Source organism: Oenanthe melanoleuca, chromosome 4A, assembly GCF_029582105.1.
Source record: "Oenanthe melanoleuca isolate GR-GAL-2019-014 chromosome 4A, OMel1.0, whole genome shotgun sequence".
NCBI lineage: Eukaryota > Metazoa > Chordata > Aves > Passeriformes > Muscicapidae > Oenanthe > Oenanthe melanoleuca.
Genome location: NC_079338.1, coordinates 4,414,854 through 4,440,765, shown reverse-complemented (window position 1 = coordinate 4,440,765; position 25,912 = coordinate 4,414,854). Strand labels below are relative to the sequence as shown.

Here is a 25,912-nt window from a genome sequence, read left to right as displayed (position 1 = left end):
ATGAGAAATATTGTGACATGGAAAACTATGCATTGCAGCAAGTGCCTCTGATCACAAACAGCCCCTTACAGGTGTCCTTATGAGAACAAAAATGCTAAAAACCAGAGGGATGTGGCTCTGCACTGGTCACCACACATCACTGGGCATGTCTGGAAAAACCCTGAAGCACTCTGACACTCAGTAATCAATTGCTGACCTTACAAAAATATTTGCTGAGCAAAAGGTGTGTTTAATCCTTTTAATTTTAGGTGTGAAAATGAAAGTCATGAAGGAGAGTGATGTGGAGAGGCTTCATTATAATCAGTATATAAAAGTTCCTCTGCATACTGATAATAACATCCTTCACTCTGAAGTTTTCTCTCACAGTGGAACTTAAAAGCTGATGCCTAATAAGGAAAGCAATGATAAAAAACCAAAGTTTAAATCTGTGAAGAGTCTTTGAAATATTTATGAAACAGGGCATTTTAAATCTAGTTATTCAAGCTCGTTGTTCTATTATAAAATATTGCCCACAATGTTTTTGTTCTGCTTCCCTTTTGAATAGCAGAAAAGGCTGATATCCTTAAAGAGAAGTGCAAGGTAATTTTAACACCAAGCTCTAGTGCTTGCTTTTTCTGCTACTTGCAAAAAAAAAAAGTGATCATAAGGCAGTTCACTCCCAGTTACTGAAAGCAGTTGCATTTGACTTTCATAAAATAAAAAATAAAAATATAGAAATATGAGAGAGCACCATTGATATCAGATAAAATGTTCTTTCCCCAGATCTACCACCCAGGGTAGAATTTCCCTGGCATTTTACATTGGCCAAAGTAATTTTTTTGCAGTCACAGAGTAATGTTTTGAACATTTCAAATCTGAAGCTGAATATATTACTGCTTTGAGAAATTTCATTTAATCCCCTCATTACTTAAGAATAATGCTTCCTATTCACTCTCTGGAGAAGTTTGGCTGTCAAAAAGAATAATGATTTCCAGTCTTTTCACTAGAAAATACCAATATTGCTGCAAAATCTGTCTGTATGGATTTTGAGTGGTTACACTTGTACCACATTACAAAAACAGAGGGTGGGTAAAAAGCACAACAGAAGTCGAAGAAACCCAAAATTGGCTCAGGATGTGCAGCAGCAGTCCTGTGTCCATGGACAAGAGCACTTTGGGCACAGCCCTGCCCTCCCCACGAGTTTGCCAGGCCAAATCCATCCCCAGAGCTCTGGGAAGGAGGCCCAGGTGTCCAGGTTTGCTCCTCCAGCTGAAGCTCCCAGGGCAGCTCACACCCCCACTCCCCCCTGCTGCTCTCTGCCTTTCTGCTTGTTTCTCCCCAAGCAACAGCTCTGTTCAACTGGATTTTAAAAATGTTTGGTAACATTTTCCCAAAGACACCAACTGATGGAACATACTGATCTCCTGCCTTGTGCAGCAGCTTTCATCCTTCTACAATCTGTCCCAGTTTAGTGGCCAGAGCTTTCATCATCCCCCTTGTCCAGATGGGAAATGAGCTACCAGGTGACTCAGCCTCTTGTTCAAGGTCATGGACACAGGTTTTCACAAAAAAAGGGAGCCTGCCCAGGCATCCAAACCTCTCTGCATCTGGTCCCTCCAAGGGAAGAGCCAATTCCCAGATCACTGCATCAGTATATCCTCTGATATACTGAGACAGGAGGCTTTGCAAATGTGTCCTGTGCTTTTTCTGAATTCAGCAATTCAAGTGGGACCAAATGTGAAAAGCCAGTGTTAAAAAACTCTGCAATTCTGCCTTTTTAAAAAATATGTAAACTTTTAGAAATCTGAATTTTAGTCATCAAACCATTTTTTTTCTGTTAAAGCCTCAATGGGATTTCATTCCATATTCAAAGATTTGAAGTTACTCTAGAATTCATTGTGAATTATAGAAAGTATAGAAGTAATTGTATCAAAGGCAAAAGAAGCAGGCCCTTTCTGTCTTAACCTGCATATCAGTGTATTTAAAAATAAATCATAACTGTGATTCACACTTAAGAAGGATTTTGTAGGGCAGTGAACACTTCCTTTCTGCCTGCAGGCACTGAAAAAAAATAAAAATAGTGTAACCAGAAAATCATAGCTGTTCACCTTAATAGCCTGGAAATTTAACCTGAAAAATTAAGATTCAATGGCTATCCCTTTCCAGTGCATTCTCACAAATACTTAGTTCAACTAAAGCCCAGAACAAGAGGTGGAAAGATAAATATTAAGATAAATTGTGTGCTTTGTGCATCACACTGGCATTGACAGCAGTGGCAGGACAATTTCTGAGACCAGGAAAACATTTTGTGGCACCCATCTGCTGGGACACTGAGAAGCAACAAATCACCTTTCACTGTTTTGTCTAAATTAAAAAAAAAAAAAAAAAAAAAGAAAGAAAAAAAAAGCCCTAATATAGAAGCATTGTCAATAAGAATGCATTCAATATCTGTCTGCCAAGGGACCTGGTGCTTTACTGACAGCTGAGAAACCCCTCAGAGACTCTCCCCCAGCCCATCCTCTGGGGGAGACACGAGGCTGGAGCAGGATAAGGGCAGGCAAGGACCCTCTCCAGAGGAGACAGGGCTGCATCCCTCATTTGCTTGCAAATTACTCTGGAAAGTTTCCCAGGCTACAGTTCTGCTCCTCTAGTTTGCAGACCCATGTGTAAGAATGGAAAGGAAATCTGAATTGCTGTCACTGAGGTTTGCAGGAGCCCTCTTTGTTATTGTGTTGTATTAGGTCCCAGTTGGATATTTCTTTCTTCCAGTTGTCTCATACTGTGCAATGTACAACAGAATCTACAAAACTACCATGTCCTGCTGCAAGATTATGAGATTCAAAGCAGTGGAGTTTCTTCTTGAAAAGCTAATTCATTTACCACCAGTTAGTTTAGCACCATCATTTTTCTCTTGCTAAAAATAAATAAATAATGGTGGAACAAGCAAATGAAAAAAAAATAAAATCCATCAACCCAAAAGAAACCAAGAAACATTTAAGAGGTTGCATTTATCTTTCCAGCTGGCAATAAAGACAAGCACTTCTGACAGTCACTTTTTTAAAGCCCTAGAGTGGATAATTGCAACATAAAGCTCACCACAACTGCTGTGTTTTAACCTTCCTGGAGCACTTGTGTTGCTTCAGGGTTCAGTGAAAGGAGATGCCCCACAACCCAGACATTTAAAAAATTGCAAGGGAATGTAAATACATCCCTTCACACTTCTCAGAAAAGCAACATTAACTGTTTATTTATGTGGCTCAAATCCTGGGTGAAAAAAAAACAAATTAGTTTTTGTTAATCTCTTTTGCTCAGAGAGAGATTGTGGTCATCCAAAACTGATCCTTGAAAACAGCTGGGACAGTACTTGGCATCACACACTCCACCTTCTTCCAGGAGGAATCTTTCCTCCTGCTGAATCTCACACCAATTGGAAAATGAAAACAGATAAGACCACTACCAGCAAGACCCAGGGCAAGTGCAGGTAGTGAAGAGGAAATCCCACTGGTGTGTGCTGTCTCCTCAGGTCAGCTCCTTGCAGTGAGCACAGAGCAGCATCCAGGCTCCCAGCCCTGCCTGAGCCATCCCAGGGGATGGAGAGGCAGAGAGGGGAAGGGATGGCAGCAGCTCAACTCAACCCAGAAATGCCACTGCTCTGATGGATCCAGGGAGGGAGGGCAGCAACCCTCAGGAAGCAAAAATGCAAGGGCAAGACTTTGAAATGTACTTTAAAAATTAAATAAATGAAAAAAGAATCATTTTATAAAAAATGCAAAGCAAGAAAAAGAACAAAAATAACCCAGTAGCAATTCAAAGTTCTTTGTAATTAAATAACAGTGTTTGGGGTTTTTTGCTTTTAACATTTATACAGCATATGCAAGCTCATGACTGTGTTTGATTTTCTTTTTATATCTACTTTTTTCAAGCACTAAACCTCAGGTCTGGAAACATCAGCTACAGGCTGGTGGCTCTTGGAAAATTCAGCTGGCCAACAGCAAACCACTGAAATTTTTCAGCTGGCATGTTGTCCCAGATTGATTTGAGTTCTGTCAGCACGTGAGCCCTCTGCTGAGAGCAGTGCTCCCTTGGAATGGTCACACCAAGTGCTGGGCACTCCATTCCTGACCCTTCATCTTCTGCAGCCAGAGCCAGAAGCACCTGGAGATGCTTCCCTGAGGTGTCTGCCCCTTGCTCCTGCCAGGTAGGAAAAGGTGAGGCTGAAGGAGAAATGCAGCCACAGATCGGCAAAAATTTAGAGTTGTTGTAATGAAAAATGGTTTGCAGTGCTCTTGTTTCTTCCAACAAAACAAACTACTGTACATATAAAACCAAACACATTTCATTTAAACTCTGTGCAAGAGCTCAACAAAATGCTGAAGTTCCACAGAGGAGGGCAAATTTATACAAGTATCTAAATCACCAGGACTTCCCCAGACATTCACATTAAGCTAAAATCTAATGTTAAACACAATTAAAAAAGAAAGAAAAAAACACCAAACACAAAACCCCAATCAGAAATCTGGTAAGAGGGTGAAGGGATAATTCATAAAGACAACTACTAATTTTTCCTATGATTCATTCAGTGAGTAACCCCCACAGCTGCTGTTCTCCAAGCAGCAAGGAAAAGTTGATTAGGGTGCAAAATAGCTGCATGATTAAAGCTTTTTAACACTGTGGGATCTACAAGCACAGAAGCCTGGGGCAAGGAAGGTCCATCACTGAACATGACAGGTCAGGGGATGCCCCATTTCTGCAGCAGGGATGCTCCTGGTGGAGCTGCTCCCTGTTGTGCCTGCAGGAGCAGCACCTCACACCAAAACTTCTTGCCCAGGGCTTGCTGCAAAGATACCAATTTACTTTCATGTATTTTGCTGCTCCCCTGCTGTGCTGCCACATTAATACTCATGTAAATTCCTCACCTGAGAAGGGACCAAAACTTTTAACAAGTATTCCTGTCAAGCCTCTCCAATAAAATGCTTTTCTAATCTTAGCACTATTCCAATTCCTTAAGCCTTAAACTTCCTGAATTCACTGTGGGACATAGAGTTTGCTCATTTAGGATGCATGGTCTCAAAAAGTAATAGTGACACAGACAAAAAAACCCCAAACAAACAAAAGATGGTTTTGCAGCAGAAAACCATTTACACAGGAGCCCAGTGCAGAGCTGGACTCATCCAGAATTGATGATTTTCAGACCTGCTCATAGGGTGTCTGCCCAATGCTGGAGCAGCAGCAGCAGAAATTGCAGTTAACATTACTAACCCATGTTACACACCCAAAATTTCCCCCCCCTCCCAGCCCTCAACATTAAACTCTAAGAGATATTAAAGGATGCACACACACAATAAAATAAATACCTTTTTAGTGGTCCATTATTTTGGCTGCTAGGTATGTCACTGCAAGCCTCTTTTTCCTAAATTGCCTGTTGCTGACAATTCCTTATTCCCAAAGCACTCTGAACCAGAGGCTGTCCTTGTTAGTTTTCCAGCCTTAGGCTCCTACCCCTCTCCCACACACTGGTGGCATTTCCAGCACGACTGCAGCTGGTTTGAGTGGATCAAAACCCACAGCCAATACAAGTTACCTGCCCAAACACCTCCCAAGGCATTTACACCTGAGCATCCTCAGTAACAAGACTGACCTGTTAACAGGACAGCCAGACACCAGCAGCAGCTTAAGCAACCCATAGGAGATGCAGTCTGGTAAAAGCAGGAAGAAAATAATTTTTGGGGGGTTTTAAGTTGAAATAATCTTTTAGCATTCTTCCTGCAGAGGGCCTCCTATGTGCCTGCATGATGAGGGAGGCAGACAAGTGAGAGGCACAAAGCTGTTCAGACACAAATACACCATGATTTGAAATCAGGACATGGAAAAGGGGACCAGAGATCCTGCTCTGCCTTGGCCTGAAGGCAAGGGGAGGGTGGTGGGAGGAGTAGAGTGAAAAGAAATGGTGAAAAAGCTGAGCCTACGAAGCAGCACAGATCAAAAACTGGTGCCTGAGATCTTATTAAATATATATAAGCACAGCCTGTGCCACAGGTATGGCCCCTGCACCACTTAGAGTGGCACACAGGAAGAGCCACTCCTGGGAGGAAACAGCAGCAGCTCTCCTGTGGCAGAGATCACAGTGTCACAACACTTCATCCTGTCCATCCTCTGGAGAGCTACAGCTGGCTCACATCCAGGCTCATTTTGTGGCAAGTTTTTAGAATCCAAAAATGATTCAAAGTTTCCCTGTATCTTTTTTAAAGGATGTGGTAAGGTCATTCCATTTTTTAAGCTGCAATTCAAAGCAGATGGAAAGATTCCAGCCCAGCCTAGGGGGCTGCTGGGGAGACATCTCCAACAGCTGAGCAGGGACAGGAAAGAAGAGAGCTGGCTGCCAAAATTCAAGTGGAGAAAAAGCTACCATGGTGAGGAAAGAGCTTCCCATGAGGCTGGGAGAGTCATGCAAGAGGGGACTGAGAGTCATCCCAGCCAGAGCAGGAGAAAACAGAAATTATCAAGATACCCTTCTTGGAGCTGTAAACCACCTACCCTGTGCTGAGTGGGCACAGTGGGAATGCTGGGTTCCCCTTCCTGCTTCTGCTCAGCTCCCTGCAAGGCTGTAACTATTTAGCTCAAAACTGCAGAAATAAGCAGGGAGAGATAGAAACATCCTTTTTCTCACCTTCTGTCTGCACTGTGACAGAACATTAGTGCTTTTACTGAACAATTTACCAGTATCAGTAGTGGAAGGGAAGAAGCAAGTCTGAGTGGAAGGAAGAATTGAAAATAGAGCCAGCTGGAAAAAAGATTTCCACAAAGCTAATTTTTAGCCAAAGCCCTCTTCTCCTCCTCCATGTACAGCTCTGTAGGAGATTTCAAATCATAATTACTCTAATGAATTAGTCCATGGCAGAAAAAGCAAACATAAACTTCAATACTTGGCCAGTTCTAGCTGATACACTCTCTAGAAGAACAATATTTAGGATTTTACACAAATGGCTTGCATCCAGTGACTAATTAACCCTCTACACAGAGGCATGAGATTTTTTTTTTTCCTTAATGTTAAAAAAACCCAAGAAGTGCACCATCTCTTGCTGATCTGCAATTACAAAGCATTCACTTCTTTACCAGAGAACAGGAATGCTGCTTTAGAACCTGATGCTGCAGATCTGCTCCAGCTCCACACTTCCTATCAAGACAGTATTCCCTGGAAACCAGGGCACCATGGCTAACCACAGCCAGGCACCCAAAGGAACAGACATTCCACGAGAAATCAGAGAAATTCAGAGAAACTGGTTTCCTAGCCTATTGTCTCATTAGGGATGATGATGCTTATTTCCCCACAAGGCCTAGATTAAATTCAAGCACATTTGAATATACGGCAGCATCTATCACAGGGATTTTTCAGCCAAGCACTGATATGTTTTACAGTCACACTGCCATAAAATATTGCTGCTTGCCTATCAGGAGGAGACCAACTCCATCCCTGAGGCAGAATATTCTCTGAGGGCTAATACAGCTGTGCCTCCAAAAATCTCTGTACACAGACTACTCCAAGCAGCCAGGAGAGCTTTGGGAGGCTCTTGCCCATGGCCTGGGCATGCTAAAATTGATCTTTGCCTGAAGCAGAGCAGACCTGTGTGGAGCAAGCAGAGGGGACAGATTCAGATGCTGTTTCCAGGGCAGTAACTGGCCCAGAGTGGGTCATCCCAAGAATTGGTCCATTATTAAATATCACACACACCCCACTTTTGGCTCTCACAGGAATCAAGCTGGCCCACTCTGCTCCTTACACCCAGAGCAGTGTTCAAGGAGGGTCACCAGAGGTGGGTTACAAAGCCATAAAAATACAGCAGCTTGGGGCTACATGTTGATGTGCTCCTGAACAAAGATGCCAAGAAGCCTGCAGGGGACCACACACAATTCCTATATGGCCACCATGGCAGTCAAATGATTTTTCTTCCCATGGTCTGAGAGCATGTTTTGGGGCTCTACATTTCTGATGCAGTAATTGTTCAAATATAAAAGCACAGACCATATGGAACTTCCTAGAACACAATTCACTTTCTGGGCAAAGCTGCTATGAATTTAGGTAAATTTTCATGAATATGTAAAAAGGTAATTTTCAAAGATTCACAGACTCATTTCATAGGAAATATTCTTCTTAGCCAGACCAGGCATTGACCATCAGGCAATGACTCACATCCTGAACACTCAGGTTGACATGAATTGCTTTCAGCTCTCCCATATGCAAAGTGAATCAGCATAAAACTTGTCAAATTGCACAAAACTCTAATGCAAGTCACACTCAGAGTTACAACCTCAGACAGGGAATATTAGATCTGTTCCTTCCTTGGTAAAATACTGTTATCATCATAAGTTTATTATGCAAACAGCTAACATCTTCAGAAAATTTCCCTGAGGTTGAAAACTAAACAGGTACAACACATTTCAAGTGTTAATGTGTTTAATATCTCAAAATCTTCATTATAAAGCCATAATGGTGCACATAATGCACTGTAAACCATCATCCAACAGAGAGACAGCACCTCTCCCAAGATGTGAGTGCAAAGGCACAAGGAGAGAAATCACAGGACAGCACCTCAGCCCTCTGTCTGAGCAAGCAGAGCTTTGAGGAGAGAGAATAAATGCAACAGACATGCTGGGATCCAGGCAAGGAGACTGAGAGAGGATTGGGATCTGACACACTCTCTGAGCCTGGCCAGGAGTGGACAGAGGAGCCAAAATGCTGAAGGTGAAAAGTAAAAAAGGATGAGGAGAGAAAATTTGGCCAAAATAAATTAAAAATCACAGTGCTCATATTTGAGGAGCCCAACTCACTGCTGTCCTTGAGCAAGATTCATAAGGGATGAAGGAATTCAGCATGAGAGGTGAGCAGAGAGGCAGAAAGGGCATCGAGGAACAATGACAGAGACAGACGGGTTGAAGGGCAGGACAACTGCCAGTAAATCAGATTACAGGGAGCACAAATCCTGCCACAGGACAAGCAGAGGTCTTGGTTTGCCTGAAGAAGCAGGAGGATTCAAGGAATCCTCTTTTCTGAGGACTGGTTCAGGAGCTGCTGGAGGCAGCAGCCTGGCAGAGGTGTGGGCAGGAGGCAGGAGGGCTGCTGGGCTCCTGGGCACCTGGAGAAGAGACACAGAACAGAAACATTTCCAGAAGCTGCAGGTGGGAATGAAGCTCTCTAGGAATAAAAGTGCAAGGTGAAGCACCAAAATGGACAGCCTCTCAAAAAACAAACAAACGAGGAAAAAAAATGCAAAGGAACAAAATGAACCCAAAAAAAAAAAAAAAAAAAAAAAAAACCACACAAACCCAAAAAAACCCAACTAAATGAAAAGGCTGAAAATTAGTCTATAAAATTATAGAGCCATTGCAAAACTCACTGGGGATCATTGTACTCAAAATTCTGAGACTGTTGAAGTTACATTATTTAAAGTTGGTTTGCAATACATTACAGAAAGTTGCACACAGTTAGTGACTGAGGACAGCTTATATTTTCAAATGACTGTTTGAGCACACAATCACTTCAATGATTTCACTTTGCAGTTTTCCAAAAACTACAAACCTTTTAGTCCCAAACTGTGAAATTAAGACAAAGAACACTGATACTCTCACAAGTAAGGCCCTGTGTATACAGAGAGGGACAGTTTAAGAGGTAGAGTCAGAAAAGTATCTGCAGTGATGGTGAGGATTATTCTGAGACCTCCTGAAAGGGCAAGAAATTCTAACTATGGTTCCAGATGGAAGAGGAAGGTACAGCTCTGATGTTAGAGGGAGGAAAGCACACCATAGCCAAATCTGCACCACAGAGAGAGTCAATATTAGCTGGAGTGATCCAACAGTCTCACCAAGAGCTCCACTCCTTTGCTCATGAACTGCAAAGATTTTCTCTCATGCACAAAACAGTTCTGGCTTTTTTAGGAGCAGTAGAGAGTCCTTTTCCAATTGAACTACCTTGCTGCCTGTTCTATGAAAGAAATGCAACATCTTTTGCCAGCAGATAAGGAGGTCATTGTCTGAAGTCGACCTGCATTCTTGGACTGCTTTAATTCAAACAAGACCAATGTATTTTGTACTTTTTTGAGCATTCTTTCTGAAGCTGGTATAAAAGAGGAAACTAAAGGCAGGCAAATATTTGGCTTTGCTCACAACTTTTCATCAGCAGATTTCAGTGGTGATCATGATGATTTCATTCAAAGCAGTCCCTCAGCTGGCCTGGACTGATAAACAGCCCCCATGTACTAGATTCCTAAATCACAGCAACATTTGACAGGGCTTCAAAGTCACTTCTTATGCTGTTCTAGAAAGTTTGAATTAATTTCTTCCTCCACTGCATAAGGAGAAGTACTAATTCTTCTAACAGATCCAAAGAACTATCACAGGATGAATCACCTAATGAATTACTCAAGTATGTGATTCTCTCACTTTCTACTGCAGCTCCCTACATGCTGTTCTATTTCTTTCCCCTTGTGGCTTATGCAGTACTATAAGCCAAAGCATGAGTCTTTCTATTCCAAAACATCATCACAGAAACCTCAGACAAACACTTCACCCTGGAGATGGCTTCCACAGCAGACTGTGCCCTGTAGTAACCTCAAGGATACTGCTGAAACACTCTCACATAAAGTTAAGCCAATCCTAGCCATGCAAAGTTCAGCCAGCCATACAGAGCTGCATTATGAAGTATTTTGGTCATAGCCCACACAGTTCTGACACACTTGCAGGCAGCCATACAAACCCAGCTGAAATCCAAGAAGGAAAACTATTTCAGTGGTAGCTCTGAAAAGTGTGGCTGTACCCATTGCCTGCCCCAGGTATAAACCTGCAGGTTTAACTAAAATTGCTTTACTGTATTCACCCTCAGCTGTGCACATTCAGCAGCATCTTCTCATTCAACACAGAAATAAAAGCAGGTTCCCTTGTACAGAAGGAATAACCATCACCCAGCAGCATGAGCAGACTCTTAGCTCCTTCCACAAGCCAGCATAAAATCAGTGAAATAACTTCAATGGGCTTCAAGAAATATTTATTCTGAGTCCCCATGGAGTTGTATTCCCCCAGAGGTACTACAGCTTGATTTTTACTGCATAGACTGATGTAGATATTTATATTGCAACTACAACATATCATGCAAAATTTAAGTGACTACTCTCAAGGAGCATTAACAAAAGCAATGAAATTAATGTCATGAGGGTATATGGCTAACAAGGGGCTTCTGTTTAAAAGTGCAATACAAGAAAAAGACTCAAATCCCTGAAGGAGCTCCAGAATTGCACTCAGGACTGAGTGCCACCACTGTGATAAACAGTGATCCCAACAGCAGCAGGACTGCTGGTAGCAGGGTGGAGACAGAAAGGACAGCCAATAATCCAGTTTCTCTGATGGTATTGGGCTGTTCTTTCCCACCTGGAGCTGCAGCCCAGCACTGCCTCAAGAGCATGTCAGCATATCTCCCACCAGAGTTTATATTCCTCTCATGTATTTGAGGTGTTTATATGAATAGCCCTTAAACTGTCCCACCAAAAATGAGCCTGCTCAGCTCTGATCATTTCCTTTTTATTAACTGAGCTCACACAGTGCTTCTTTACCTATTCCAACACAAACTGCTCAGCAGGAGATGAGTGCAGGCAGCCCTTGTCACCTGCCAGAGCTGTCAATGCAGAGCTGCACCCCTGGTACAGCACTGGCATGTCTCATAACACATCACTTTACAATTAACAAAATTTCAGACTTTTTTAATAAAGCAGGACTTGTTACTATGAAAATTAATTAATCTATTTTATATTTCCACTATGCCAAGCTTGTTGCCTATCTCTAGACCTCTGTAAGCATTTGCAGGTCTTGGTTGTCCTCTGCAAACCAAGGGAAGCAGCACTGCTGTCTGTGGTCTTTGTCTAGATGTTCTGCTGTTAATCAACCCTCCCTTCCTGTCACAAAAGGGTTTGTTAACAACAGCACACATTTATTTTGTTTTCTGCTGTAGGGCTGCATCCAGACACCTTGGACAGTTTTCTAGTTTTGCTTCAGCTTTTCTTCTGACAGATACTTTACCTCAAAACTGACAGCCTTTCCCCAAGGTGCAGTGCACAACCTTTACACTTCTGAGTGGATTTCTCTCTCCCTGAGTTTTACAGATGCAGCCCCACAGCTCTTTGCCACAACACCTCCTTTCTTTAGCCCACACCTCATGACAAACCAAAAAGGGAGGCAGGATATGTGCCCCACCCCTCCCACCTTCACATTTACTCCCCTTGATACATCCTCAGGAAACTTTTCACCCTGAATGACTTAATTCTGTTTGGGCTTTGCCCTAAAGCCCAGTAACTCCCTCTGTCTCCAGAACTAAACAGGAAATTAATCTCTACCTGTCATACAAAACCAGACAAAATTGGTATAGCTATCAATAATAAGCAGGCAAAGTGCTAATATGTTTGCCTATAAGTGTATTTTACATTCAGAACTGTAAAAGAGGCAGCATTATTATTATTATTATTATTATTATTATTATTATTATTATTATTATTATTATTATTATTATTATTATTATTATTATTTCAAAGAACTGTAATTATATTCTCCTGTTTCACCAGGCAACAGTACCATGCCTGGCAAAAGGCCACTGGCATACATATTATAAAAGGTAGAAAGAATAATGTTGAGTATGCAGCAAGGAGAGGACAGGACAGGCTGTGGGAATTATCAGCATTTCAGCAAACAGGGAAATGTTGGAAGATACAGAGTCAAATTAATAACTTCAAGGGCATCAGCTGAGCACAACAACCATCAGAAATGCACCTGAATGAAATTATACAGAACAACTGATAGAAGATTATGAAGTGAAAATACATTTCAGTAAGCAGTGACTGACCTTAAAGAGAACAAAAACTCAACACACTGTAAGGAAATAGATCTTTTGAAGGAGAGGGGTTAGCCCTCAAACAGTTACATTAAGAGCACAGTCTTGCTCAGTGAATTTGCTTCACAGGTTTATTCTAGTTTAGAAGGAAGCAGAGCTGATGCTGCTGCTACAGACTCTGCAATGTGCCACCCCATGAGCCCAGTGACACTCAGGGCTCTCACAGCACTGTAAGGCTGTAAAACCACAGCCTGCAGGAGCAGGGGATGAAGACACAGAAACTGAGTTTCTGCAGGGAGCAGAATTCAGGATGGTGTCATTACTACACACGTCTCTTCAACCTGGGTAATCCTTGTGCTGGGTTACACATCAAAATGGAAAACCTCACAGACCAGAGTGACAGACATAAAACCCGTTGCAGAGAAGACATTACAAAAAGAGCTGTGTCAATCTAGTCTTCTTTTCTTCATTCCTAATCCAAACCTTGTACCACAAAAGTCCCAGAGGAGTCAGTAGCCAAAGAGCAATTATTGCCCATGTCAAAACAGTGCAGGCACAGGCAGAGAGCCAACACCCCGACTGATTTACACCCTGGGCAGGTGATTGCTACACTCTGCACTACACTAAGCTGTGCTTTGCCTCCTCTTTCAGCCAACTCCCACCTCAAAACATCTTTCCAGCCACCTTGGACAGAGGCAAAAGCTCATCCCTTACCTGGTGACGTGCTGGGAGCGGGAGCAGGGACAGACAGCGCAGCTTTCTGAGCACAGGAGCCAGCCCACTCATCCTCTTCTGCTCACAAATTCTCTTCTTATCTGGCCTCACTCGCAGATAAAACTAAGCCACTACATAGAGACAAATCCTAAATATTGACAGCTCGTAAAAGGCTTAGTACTGATGACTGCTATGAAGTATTATTTCATGGCACAATTTGCTTTCCAGAGCAAGCTGTGTTTCACCACCAGAGGAGAAGCTATCAGAGATTCAGAGAAAGCTTCTGAATCACAGCTGGGGAGGCAGGCACAGCACAGGGCACTGGGTACAAACACTGCTGGCAAGTGCCAGGCATCTGCCAAACACCTGAGAAAAATGGTGCACACCTGTACAGGAAAGCACAACACCAACAGCAACCTGAAAACACTCAGCATTGTGCACCAAGTGTGTGAGGTTCATTCTGAGCCTTAGGAGTAAGCTAAAACCAACCAAGCCCCCCATGGGAAAAAAAAGTTACTTTTGATTCCAAACAGCTTGTCAATTCAGTTTGCTGCTTGTGTGAGCACGCAGGATGGAGGAGAACACGGGTGCAAGTGAAAACTTAGGAATAACAAGATTTTATTTCAGCATCAGAGCAGACTCAAAGCCTGGAGCTGACTTTACAGACACTCCTTGATTTACTTTCATAATATTCATAGCAGTGTTTTATGATTTAGCCTTTTTTTTTACCATATGCTAACACCTAATTTCCAGAAACAGATCCTTTGCAAAATGGATTTTACTAAGCTGATTATTTAATATGTCAACTTTGTTCTTTTAATGATACTAAATATTTGCTGCCTTCACATTTCATGGAAAGCCCAGACCATTCATGACTGCTTCACTGATTGACATTCCCTTCCCAGCAGCTCATCACATCCTCAGGCACATCTGAATAGCCCTCTGTGTCCAGAGGGAGGGGATATTTAGCAACAACAGATACTTTTGGAACCATGTGTTACAGAAATTTCCCACCAATTTGACAAATAAATTATAAAGTACCTCCCTAGTTTCAGCAAAGTATTTCTGATTTGCATTTCTGTAGATAAAAATAGGATTCAGGGGAAAAGACAGGCCCAGCTTGATTCAATTCCCTGTTTATTCCCAGTGTTGAATGAGTCACTAATAAAAAGCTTATGGTACAGCCAGCATCACTGGCCTTTTCTCAAAAATCATCCTGGAAACAGAGGTGGTACCACAAGCATTTGAATCCTGATCTTCCCTGCTCACATCAGTTCTAGACAGAAAAAATTCCAAACATCAGAGGCTGGACCAGGCTCACACCAATGCAGTGGTTTGGGAAGGTTTCCTGGGGCAGCTCAGGTGCCAGGTTTCCATTCTGCTCCTCAGCCCAGTTTCATGCTCAGCTTATTCCTATCTGCACAGGCTGTCCATCTCATTTTTGACACTTTTATGTCATAAATTTTAGCAATAAAAACACAAAAGTGGCAAGGAACCTACTAAGTCATAAGTCTAGGCTTGTCCTTCTTGTGCTGTGAAATGAGAGAACAGACACAGGGATGAAGAGCCAGCAGTTTAAAATGGGACATAAAATGTCAGCTAATCCACTGCCAAACTTTGTGCCAAACACAAGAGGTTGAGGCTGAAGCAGGAGTTAAAAGAGGATGGAGCACGGATATCACCTGACAAGAACATTTAGGTTTCAGTACAATGAACGAGACTCTCCTGCAAACCCCTGATTTCCTTGCAGGGGACCATTAGCTCAGCCTCAGGCCTGTTTCATCCTTCCCTTTAGCAAGATTCTTGCTGCTCCCCTTGAAGCAAAGGTCCCTGAGACCAAGCAGGACCAGGCTCATTCTGAGCAGAGACCTGAACCAGCTCAGCAGCTCCCATGCCCCAGAGGTGGCACCTCTCTGTCCCAGAGCTCTCATGTCAACCCTTGGTCCCAAACTAGGATTACACATAATCCCTGATGCAGAACACCCCTTCACTGCTGCTATTCCTGGATTCTGTGAGTTCCTCCTCCCGAGTACTTGCAGGCATCTCCTTGGGGGCTGTGGGCTGTTCCCAGGCTGCAGGGGCTGTTGGTGTCCCCAGGGTGTCCCCTGCTCACAGATCCACTGCTCTGCATCCACCTCCCATCCTCTGCACACTCCAGCTGGAAACAGGAGGGAAACAAAGGCAGCAAGTGGGAAAAAAAAGACTGAAACAATCAACTCAGGCAAGAGACCCTCCATTTCTCTGATTCCCATCTCTCTGAAATAACTGTGCTAACCAAACCAAACCAAACCAAACCAAACCAAACCAAACCAAACCAAACCAAACCAAACCAAACCATAGCAGCAGCAACAGCAGCAAAAGCTGCATGTGTTCAGGAACTTTTTACTTGGTCATTTTCTCCAGTGGGACCCCAGGGAATTTTGTCTTCTCCCAGCTCCTGGAGAAGCTATCCTGCATCTCATCTCCCAGTCTGTGCCCAAGCTACATGCCAGTCCCTTGGCCACAGTGTGTCAGTCTCTGCTTCTGCCACTGCTCAACTTTACTTTACTTTTTGGGTTGTTCCCAAAAGACTCCCAGCTGACATTTCTTGGCCCACAGCAGTGCACAGCCCCCAGGCATCACTACCCATTGTGCCTGTACAAGGCACAAACAGCTTTTAAAAAAAATCTGGTCCGTTCAAGCCAATGCTTTTCTACATGCAGATCTCTCCTGAAGCTCAGATTTATCCCCACTTCTCCTACTGATGCACAGTATAGCCTTGCTGCAGCTATTCTTTCACTGCCTTTTAAAACTGAAACCAGTAAAATTAACTTCATTAGATTTGCAAGGTATGTAAGGGACACTTTATTTTCTTTTATTATCTTAAACTGCAATTTTCTGATTGTTCCTTCATCAAAAGAACGTAGTTACTACAGTGCACATTAGTTTAGAATGCATTTGTCTTTATTAAAAAAAAATAAATAAAAGAAAGCCTAAAATAAGCTGAGACTGCAACAAAATGTAGTGGATTCTGGCTAACCCTTTGAAAGGACAGAAGCATTTTTGTCAGCTGACTGAATTCATGAAAAAAGCTCAAAGGTGGCTGCAGGAGGTTGTGAATTGAAAGCTCTTCCTCTCCCCAGGGCTCACTGAATAGATTAAATACTCAGCTTAAAACAGTAGAGGAATGCTTTTTTTTTATACTTTAAGAAAGTATTATCCTTCTCACTACCCCCTTTTTATTATGAAAAAAAAAAAGTCAAGAAAGAGCTCTGAAGTGCTTGCTGTGTGTTCTGTAACTAGACAGGAGTGATGGCCCAGCTCCTTGCAGGGCACTTGGACAGGATGGTCTTTAAAGGTCCCTTTCAACCTAAACTATTCTATGATTCCACATCCTGCATTGCTGTTAAAGCAATGTGTCCCTCTTTCTGGAGATAAAAATGTACTTCAGAAAAAGAATGCAGAGAAAATGAAGTCAAGTCACCTGTATTTTTGGCTTCGCTGCCCAAAACCAAACTGCTCCACTTACATCCAAATCAGACAAGAGAGAAAATTTGAAAGTAACCCAGAATTAGGTCCTTGGCATTCAGACTGTGAACAGAGGCAGAGCTGGATTGTTTGCAAATAAAAACCTTGAAGATAACAACACCAGACAGCCGTCATGAGCTTACTTAGATACACAGTGCACACTGAGCATTGAATCAGGGCAGCCTGTCTGGGCACTCCTGAATTTTGGTGACCCAAGTCTAGCTAAAACTGTAGCATGAGGTTGTCCATTCAACCCTAAGGAAAATCAGATCGATTTCAACCCTTAAGTTTCATTTTTTCCATGGCTCATAGCTTACCAGGGATTTAGCAAGAGACAGCAAGTAGTTACACAGGATAACATGCTCAGAGGAGCTGCTCTAGCAAGGTGAGATCCTTTAGAAAAGTGACATGAGCATTACCAAGATCTAAAGGCAGTGAGATGTTACAAAGCCCTTCACAGGTTTTACATTTTGGGCATTCTGCATGTAAGGATTCCAACAGAAATTGAGCCCTGACCTCTTCCTCCCACCAGCTGAGCCAGATCACAAGGCAGTACTTCCATAAGAAAGGAAATGTAATAACAATTAGCTATTATTCACATCAGGAATTTCTGGCTTTTAACAGCTCTGTGTCTGGAGGATTCCCACTTGCTCTTTGCAGGTGGTGCACAGACAGCTGTGATTTCCTCGAGCTGCAGGCACAGCCAGGTCAAAGCCCTGTGCAGCACATTCCTCTGAGCCAGACCTCAGCAGCCCTGAGAACACTGGCCTTTCACTCTGCTGTGGATTTAGAGCATCCCACCAAGGGATCTCTGAACCAGTGAGCTCTGTCTGCTCAAGTCCTGGAGCACATGGTATTAGGAATCCAGCCAAAAAGAGCTGAGTTTCCCTGTAAGGAAGGAGCAAACCCAGTCTTGAGAGAACCACCAAGCCCTTCAGGCATATCAGTTGTTTAGCATTTTTCTCATTCTCCTTGTTAAAACACTGCTTTAAAAATATCTGGCATGTCTGGAAGCTAGGAGCATAATCTTAATCCCTCCCTCCATCATTAATTCATTCAATTATGTCTTGCCCTGGTTCTCAATAAACGTTTTGCCCTGGTACCTCAATGTCAATTGTGCTATTAGTACAGCAGCTGGGAACCAGGGCCCTTCTGTAGCATTAACTCCATGTCTGAGTGCAGGGAAAGGAAAAAAGGCAGGCCCTGCTGCAGGGCTAAAAGCAGAGCCAACAGCAGGTGGGAAGACAGAGGAAAGAGATAATAAAAATAAAGACATGCATAATTCTTCTCCAATCAGAAACAGCAATCACAGCTCACCACCTGCTCTTAATGCTCTTTTTCAGTGGACCAAGTCATCAGAGCAGTTTGTAGATAAACACAATTAGTTGTTTAGTTTGGGCATCCATAGAGATTACAGGGCTGTAGAGATTACTGTGCAAAGAGAGCAGAACACACACGTGTGGACACAGCAGTCATGCAGTGGATGCTAAGTGTTTTAAGGGGATTGTAGAAAGGAATTAGAATATAGAAGAGATGAAAAAAATGGAGAAAATTAATCAAAGAAGAATAGAGAGATGAATGTCAGGCAAGCTACAGGGGTTTATCTCTTCCCATTCCTGGAAAAGCCACTCAATGGAAATGATTAAATCATCTCCCTAATCAGAAAAAGAAAAAACCCACTGACATACAGATATGCCTTTTATGCAGCAGGAGAAAGACCAAAAGGCCTTTTCTCATCTCCAGTTTTAATGACAAATACAAATTACATAAATTATTTAGCACCTGAACATTTGTGCTATAAGAAGCAGGAGCACAATCCCAACAGATAAATTGAAATCCTGTGGGAGAATCAAGTGGAACTGGCCTGGTGTCCCTGTACACAAAGCCATGGCCCTCCCTTGTATATCCTCTGCTTGAGAGCAAACCTGCCTCCTCCTTTAAAGCCATCCAGTTTTTATTTTCATTTTTCCTGTTTAGGAAGAGGGAACCATGTTGCTAAGGTAGCTTTCTTTGAAGATTAAAACATAGAAAGATGTTTTTTTAGACTCAATAGGTTTTCCAGAAACATTCCCTTTACTTTCACTGGAAAACTACCACCACATCAACCTTGATTTATTCATTCACAAACATATTGCTAAGCTATTATTCATATGCTGGGAAATATTTTGCTAGATGGCAAGTCTGTCAAACAACAGTAATAATTCTTCTTTGCAATAGCTAGGACACAGGAAGCATAATCCCAAATAAAAACTGTTTATAGGGTTTTCTGTCCTGCTCTTGTCAATCACTACATACCAGACTGGTTAGTGCTTTGACTTGTTTTTGTTTTCCTTTGAATGTTTTCACTCTTTTAAGCCTGTTTCCACAAACACAGTTGACATTGTTTTGAGTTCACCTCTTTATATTTTCCTCATGGTTTTGCAGAAATGTCTCAAGCATAACTGGAGGGTGCTGCTGGCATTCAAACCCCTCCTCTGGTTTGCAACAGATTCAGTGCATGACATTGCCTTGGCCATAATCTAACTTCATTTTTTCTTCAAATAACTGTGGATGTTTTTATCTCTTCCTTCTTCAATCCCATCACCTCTGAGGTAAGGGGATGAGGTCAGGCCGTGGGTGGTTGGGAGATACAAGGTGAAGGTCAGGACCAGGGTTTCTCTTGCCCTTTTCCACTCCTTGCTGGACCCTGCTGCATGCACTTTACTGAGGAAATATCCCAGAGACCTCTGCCCCACCACAGAAGTTGTGCCACCCTCTCCACCTATCTCATTGTGCAGCACTGTCTCCCAGCACTTGAACACAATCCTACAGGGCACAGAAATGCTCCCACCACGAAGGGAAGAATTTCCTTCCCTTGCTGCAGACAGATCTGGCACACACACAGTCCCCAGCCAGGCATGTGCTGCTGAGTGAGCTCAACGACATGGCATTATTAAAGGGTGAGCAGCTTTTGTTTGAGCTCATCTAGAATTAATCAAGATGTAGGCATCACTTGTATACAAACCCCCTTTTCCTGAAGCCATCTGTACAGTGACATTAAGAATGGCAAGTGAGCTACTGACAAACCATCTGATTTGCATTTGTGGTTACAGCAGACAAGAAACTGTTGGGCTACAAGGGAGATCCAGAGCTGCTTTTTCTCTCTAGTGTCAGCTCAAGAGAAAAACCTACCAACAACATCCAGCAAGGAAGTGTTGGAGATCTATCCAGGATAAAAGAAACTAGACCTGAATGCTGAAGTAATTCAGATATACAAATACTTTACAGAGCACACTCCAGTCATCCCTAAGTACTTAAATTGTTTATTAAGTCTGACCTTAAAAGGGGAGGGAGGGAGGGGGAAAGAGCAAATACTAATTGATTAATTTGAGATGACATACACCAACAAAACCGTGGGGTATCACCAGTGCAGCCCTGATTTCTGCCAGCCAGCACTCCCAGGATTTTCTGCCCCAGCAGGCTGCTGGCACTTCCCTCTCCCACCCAGCTCTCTGGAAAGGTGATGTATAGCAGAGTGCAATGCCTTCACGTGATGGGAAGCAGAGTGGCTGCTGTTATTTCATTTTAAGTGGCTCATCTAAATTCTATAAAATCCTGATTCCAGAATCACCATATATAGCTGCCTTCAGCTTTCCCTGTTAGGACAATATCAAACTGGGCTGCCATTAACAAAAAGCCAAAACCACTGGGATTGTTACCCAAGGAAGCCTTTCTCTCTATAACATTTAAATGTTCTGTTTGTACATGATACCATGCACTCCTTTTCATGATTTCTTTTATCAAGTATCTATCATACAATTATTTGAACGAGCATTTAATGCATATGGTAACCATGCACAAAAATTCAAATTGTGATTTTGGTTCATGGTATGTGTCTTTTAACATTATATTTATCTCCCTGTCTGCACATCCTCCTCCATATAATAACACTGGTGCCTGGTGGAGACTGCAATCCGTTCACAGACTTGCAGATATTCCACTCAGTAATATCCAATATTTTAACCTGTCTGCTATGGCGTGTAACCACACAGGTACAAATTTGGATTTATGTTTCTTCACGCCTTTGCAGCTGTGCTTTATCCCACGTTACAGTAGTAGGTGACACAGCCTACAAGAGACAGTCATTCAATTAATTAGAGAAGATCACTCCCTGCCACTTCTGGCACGCACAACTTGTCTGCTTTTGTGCACTCACTTGAACACTTACAGCCCTGCTCTCGTTACATTTGAAGTTACAGCAGCAGTAACTCTGTACTTGTCAGTGGAATCACATCACCACGTGAGCAGAATCTGCCTTTGACCACATACACAGAAACACAACTGCAATAATTTTCTTTTAAATATGTAAAATACAGATGGTTTAAACTTTAAAGCTAACTACAGTTGTCACCAGGACAGATTTGAGCTTCATTTCAACACTGCAGCACCCATGTTTGGCACAGAAAGGACTTTTCAAATGTAAAAAACCAAACACACAGCAATCTTATACATGTCCAGGGTCACATTTCTAGGGCACTGAAATGTTTTGCTGCTTTATGGTCACAATAACTTAAGTTAGTCCAACCTCAGGAAAAATGTTAACATTGGCTGAATGAGTCCCTTAGGAATTTTTATCTGTTTGCCCAAAATATGCTGCAGGTCATGTGAGCCTGCATGGCTCCTCTTGCCTCAAAGAGGAAATATTTCCTGGGAATTTCTCAGAGCAGGGCTGGCAGCTTGCTGCCATTACAGAGATAGGGCGAGCAATGGGAGCACTGGGCTGGATTGATACCCACCAGTGTCAGCCTCACTCCACTGACTGATTACTGCCCTTGGTGGGGGTTTCCCACAAAGGTGGGCAGGATTTTAAAGTGTGGTTATGGGCTCTGGAGATGCTGAGAGTTTGCACTAAGGAGTGCCCACAACCTCAGCAGCACCAACAGCTGCAGGAGCGGGGCCTGCCAGGCACAGATGCTACCATCACACTTTCAGAAATAACACTCCATCATGCCTGGGGTGATCCATATGGATGCCCTGACCTGCACAGCATCATCCAAAACGTTGTGACAGCCCAGTGAGTGAAGAGGCAGCACAAAACCTCTGCAGCTGCTCATGGAGCTCTCTTTGGAGAGCACAGGGAGAGGCAGAGGAGAGTGTGGGTACCCAGAACTGGCTGCAGGACGAGCTGCAGGATGCACATGGGCAGATCCAGGAAATTCTTTCTGAGCAGCACATGATTCACAGCTCCCATACCTCTATCTGGGAAGATGCAAAGGACTCACCACTCCTGCCAAATAAAATAAAATAAGCAGTGTAGGATGGGATAAATCAGCTGTTCAGATAATTACAGTGGTAGAGGAGAACACAAACAGCAAAAGAAATGGGTTAGAGGGTCTGATTCAGGGTCTGAGAAGAGTTTTGATTTTTTCTGTCCTGATTAAAAAAACCACATCGTTACACTTGCTAGTGGGTGGGTTGGTTGGTTGGTGGGTTGGTTGGTTTGTGGCATTTTCTAAGATACCTTTCAAGCTGAAGAATTTTCAGTTCTGACGCTTCCTGTGGGCACTGAAATAACTCCACAATGTGGTGAAACAATGAGGCTCCCAGCACAGGGAGAACAGGCAGATCTGAAGGCCAGGAAGAAGAAGTCCCTTGGTGTACTTACAAGCACAAGAAGGTCATCCCAATGTCATTGATTAGTCAGATGCATTTTTGCCATTTCAGACACTAAGGGAGATCAGACTCAGATACAAATCATCCAGTGTCAGGAAAGTGCCAAAAAAAACCCCTTGGCAAATGCCGAACTCTCTGTGCTATGTGCAAACTGGCAGACACTCCAGGTTCCTGCCAACTCATATAATTACTCTTTAAAAAAATTTTTAAAAAAATTTCTTGGCCTAATTTTTCCATTTCTTAAGACAAGAAATCTACTAGATGCTGTCTTTCTTTCAGAGAGCTTCGTGGCATAGGTCAGACAGAGATAACCTGAAGTAGATGCATTTTTTTTTTCTGTTTTTCTCCCTCAAGAACCTACTCCTTTTTCATATTCCCAAGGTACAGACTGCTCCAGAGTGTGAAGATTTGGGGCACAAGATCAGCCCTGAGCTGAGATGTGCATCTCCTCAAGCTACTGAAGGTCTACACGATGAATGATTCACAGCTGTCCTCACCATCGCCTACTCTCTGTCTTCAGAGAAATGAAATCTTGCCTTGGCAAAAAAGAAAAGCAACTGCATTTCTACCTCCTCTTTCAATATTTTTAAACTTTTCTTTCATTCCTGTTGGAAATTAGATGTTTTAAGAATAGGCTTAAAAACAAGGTTAAAAAAAGAGCATGCAAATACATTTGCACATCATGAGCAATTGCTGAGGTATTTCCATGCTTTTTTTTTTCTTTTTTGTTTATTCCCATATAGGAAACATACCGAAAAAAGTTTTTAAAATGAAAAACAATGAAGCCTCACTGAGATATTTAATGTTTTTCCATTGGGGATAAAAATTAATTATTAGGGGATAAAAAAGAATTTTGTCAGTATTCAGAAAAATGCAGTATCTCTCCAGAAACTTTGGACACAGTAGCAGCTGGAGCTATGAGAGGTTCCATGAGAGGAGCTCAACAGAGCCCCTCAGTCACTCAGAGAAGACTGGCTGCCACCCATGCCATCAGCCTGTTTAAATGGAAGGACACAAGCAGGAAAGAAAGGCTTAGAAAAGGAACAAAACAAGTGGAAAAAAATCTATATACTCCACCATTTTCTAAATTCTCCAACAGTCCTGACTGATGCTCAATCAGAAACAGGCTTCCAACTGAAGATAATTTTTCTATCCCACCAAAACACAAATAACACCTGAGTTGGGTTGGTCTGAAAAACAGAAACACCAAGGATTGCAATACTAGCAACAGCTTCACTCAGAAGAGGAAAAGTTCCTCACACTCCAATGGAATTTTGTATGCCCCAGGTGCCCTGTGGGTGAGACCACAGCTCTGCATTTTGTGACTCCACAAGGTGGAGTGGCAAAGCTTCCTCACACATTTCAGCATCTTTAAGCTTAGGGCACTTATTTTGCTGCACAATTGAATCAGTAAATAGGTTAAATGGGTAAAATTCCCTAGAGTGATGGTGGTGTTTTTCCTTCTTGTAAATTATGCTTTAAATATCTACTACTTATTCAAGGACTCCCTTTAACCAAGGAGTAACTAAAAGACATAACCAAACACTCATCCAAGAACATTTAAAGTGTCATAGGAAATGCTGTTATATTGCCATAATTAGTCATAATCATGAACTCCCACATTCATCATGTTTCTCAGTATGTTTCTATACTACCACAGCACTCAGTCACCAGCACGTACTGGGGCTGCAGCTCTAAGCACTGCATAAACACAAACCACAGTGACTGTCCTCGTTCCCTTCACAGTTCACAAGCTCCTTCTCTTGCAAGCTTTGTCCCTTTGGCACAGCTCCTCAAGCCAGGCATTTCTGACTCTGACCCCAGAGTAAGGTGCCATCACTTATTCAGACTCTCATCCTCCCCATCCACCTCTCCTTGGGGTAAGAGGGGACTCTGCAACCTGTGGCAGGAAGTTACTTGAAAATTCATTGGGCAATTCATTGTCGTTGGATACTACTGGGAACCAGGGAAAAATCAGCCTTGAAGCCTTGCCTTTCTCAGCCTGCTCAAGGGCAAGAAATTATAACAATGATTATACACCTGTAGGGTGCCTGAGAGCTGTTGTCTCATGACATTTTGCAGAAGGCATGTTTTCAAAGAGGTGTTGCCTTCTTGGACCAATGAGTCTTTTCTAATCAGTTTTCCATGAACTACCCTATATGTAAGTGTAGTGTTTATTTGAGTAAAGCTCTGTTTTGCTTCTCCATTACATGAGGAACTGTGTTGCATTATCCTTTTTGCCTCTCTCCTATAGCATAAAATGCAACACATAGCTTACCATTTTCACTGCAAAAGGACTGCTCTGCAGTTATAGCTGTGTTTGAGGGCACTGCTAGCACAATCTTCCTTCACAGAACTACTTGTCATAACTCCTGCATTTATTTCTATGGGAGATACATTTCAAGATGGCACCCATTTTTAACACAAGTATTTAAACAAACAAAAAATTATCTGGAGGCAAGTTTTCACATGCAGGAAATTAAATATTTTAACAGCACTGAAAGCAGCACTTGAAATACAAATATTCTGCAATTTGTATCTTTTCCCTGCTACTGGAACCAGCAAAGCCTCAGAAACTCAGATGAAACCCACAATTGAATTTCTGGCCTCTTGGGTTTTCCCATAGCCAGAAACTAGAGTTATGTTATCAGAAGATGTTAAATTACTCAAGCCATAAAAAGTAAGTCTGTAAAGCCATTGATGGCCAACCACTCTCTAAATAATTTCTCAAGTGCTATTTTCTTATTTAGATTGTGTATGGTGCACATTTTAGCATTTGGCTGCATTATGCAGGTGAGAAATAAAGGAAATATATGATGGTAGACAGAACAAATCAAGCTCAGCTGAATTTGATTATTTGGTCTGCCCTTCTTTTACAGCAAAAGTAGCTGTTGCTATCTATTAATCTCGCACAATAAAGTATTTACACTTATTTTCTTAGTTTACACTAATTAGAATGATGAAAAAATAAGGGCCCCATATGGCAAATAACTTCAATAAGTCTTTGATACTAGAGCATAGCATGGCATGGCAAGATTTGCAGTGCCATTTATGTAATGGCCTAAGACATAACTCCTCCTTCTAAAAAGTTCTCCACCATAATGGAGGAGACAGCAAATCCACAACACAGCTTGTCTCAGCTCTGCTGAGATGTATTTCCTGTACCTCCTTCTTGTCACTAGAATTTCTGCACAC

The 25,912-nt window shown here is 42.4% G+C and overlaps 1 protein-coding gene across 2 annotated transcripts in view; it reads right to left on the bottom strand.

The window, feature by feature from the left end:
- Positions 1-25,912, bottom strand: part of HTR2C (5-hydroxytryptamine receptor 2C) — a 214,822-nt gene that overhangs the window by 146,498 nt on the left and 42,412 nt on the right. The window contains exon 1 of one of the 2 annotated variants that reach the window (XM_056491803.1): positions 13,559-13,628. The exons of the other annotated variant lie outside the window; for it this stretch is intronic. The gene's annotated coding sequence lies outside the window, so the exon portion shown is untranslated. Of the gene's footprint in view, positions 1-13,558; positions 13,629-25,912 lie in introns of those variants that run through there. 2 annotated transcript variants of the gene reach the window in all.